The sequence below is a fragment of the Podarcis liolepis genome (assembly GCF_965112155.1).
Source record: "Podarcis liolepis genome assembly, chromosome: 8".
Taxonomy (NCBI): Eukaryota; Metazoa; Chordata; class Lepidosauria; order Squamata; family Lacertidae; genus Podarcis; species Podarcis liolepis.
The window spans coordinates 50556564-50558702 of record NC_139560.1 but is presented as its reverse complement, the minus strand read 5'-3'; positions in this window follow the sequence as shown (position 1 = coordinate 50558702).

The window sequence follows — 2139 nt, the reverse complement described above, 5'->3', positions numbered from 1 at the left end:
AGCTCCTCCTCTGCCCACCCCCACCCCCACCCCCGCCTTCTTACCACCCAATTTCTCATAGACTTCAATAAGATGCAAAGACTTGAATTTTTAGCATCACCTAGTGGCTGATATTTGTGATGCACCCCATCTTTATAAACTGCAATTTTTTCCTGCTTTACACATTATTTGTATGATATAATTCCCATGCTGTTTTTAATATTTTGCCTCCATTTAATCTCCCAAATATTAAACGGACTGAAATATGACCTGGCATTTTACTGAAAATTCTTTAGAAGCAGCGAGGTTCCTTTTTTGCAGCAAAAGACTATCACTGATTTCCTCTGAGGGGGAGATATGGACTTACTGTATAAGGCTTAATTTGAACCAGAGCTCATTAGCCTCTGCACCTGTTCTCAGTGAAATTTTTTAAGGGGAATGCATGTGTAGCATGTTGATAATTTTTTTTATTATATCATTCCTAGGTGTAAGATGTGACTCTTTGTGTTCTGTGTTAGGAACAGTCATTGTGATGCCCTCCAGATGTTGTGGGACTTCAGCTGCCATCAACCCCAGTCAAAATGGCTCATGGTTTGGGATGGTGTGAGCTGTATTCCACCAACTGCCAGAGGGCACCATATTGTCTAACCCTATGTAGATGGTAATTAGTTTCCATTTGGATACTTACAAGAATGGTAGCTTCAGTTACCTAGTTGCCATGTGCCTATTCCAGTCAACAGATAAACCTGGGACTTGGGTCCAACCCTCCACCAATGACAGCCAACCAGCTCCAAGATGGTGAGAAGGACTAAGCCCACAACACTCTAATCAGGCAAACTTGAAACTGAAAATAAGAAACTCATGGTGGGAGGGAGAAGGAATAAATATCATGATTAATATGAAACCACACACCAATTATAGGGGTACATGCAACATCACTTATCCCTTGTTGTTGTTTAGTCGTTTAGTCATGTCTGACTCTTCGTGACCCCATGGACCAGAGCATGCCAGGCACTCCTGTCTTTCACTGCCTCTCGCTGTTTGTTCAGACTCATGTTTGTAGCTTCGAAAACACTGTCCAACCATCTCGTCCTCTGTCGTCCCCTTCTCCTTGTGCCCTCAATCTTTCCCAACATCAGGGTCTTTTCCAGGGAGTCTTCTCTTCTCATGAGGTGGCCAAAGTATTGGAGCCTCAGCTTCACGATTTGTCCTTCCAGTGAGCACTCAGGGCTAATTTCCTTAAGAATGGATGTGTTTGATCTTCTTGCAGTCCATGGGACTCTCAAGAGTCTCCTCCAGCACCATAATTCAAAAGCATCAATTCTTCAGCGATCAGCCTTCTTTATGGTCCAGCTTTCACTTCCATACATCACTACTGGGAAAACCATGGCTTTCACTATACGGACCTTTGTTGGCAAGGTGATGTCTCTGCTTTTTAAGATGCTGTCTAGGTTTGCCATCGCCTTTCTCCCAAGGAACAGGCGTCTTTTAATTTCTTGGCTGCTGTCACCATCTGCAGTGATCATGGAGCCCAAGAAGGTAAAATCTCTCACTGCCTCCATTTCTTCCCCTTCTATTTGCCAGGAGGTGATGGGACCAGTGGCCATGATTTTAGTTTTTTTGATGTTGAGCTTCAGACCATATTTTGCGCTCTCCTCTTTCACCCTCATTAAAAGGTTCTTTAATTCCTCCTCACTTTCTGCCATCAAGGTTGTGTCATCTGCATATCTGAGGTTGTTGATATTTCTTCCGGCGATCTTAATTCCGGCTTGGGATTCATCCAGCCCAGCCTTTTGCATGATGAATTCTGTATATAAGTTAAATAAGCAGGGAGACAATATACAGCCTTGCCATACTCCTTTCCCAATTTTGAACCAATCAGTTGTTCCATATCCAGTTCTAACTGTAGCTTCTTGTCCCACATAGAGATTTCTCAGGAGACAGATGAGGTGATCAGGCAGTCCCATTTCTTTAAGAACTTGCCATAGTTTGCTGTGGTCGACACAGTCAAAGGCTTTTGCATAGTCAATGAAGCAGAAGTAGATGTCTTTCTGGAACTCTCTAGCTTTCTCCATAATACAGCGCATGTTTGCAATTTGGTCTCTGGTCACTTATCCCTTCTAGGTGACTATTTTATAATAAAGAAACAAATAAGCTGTT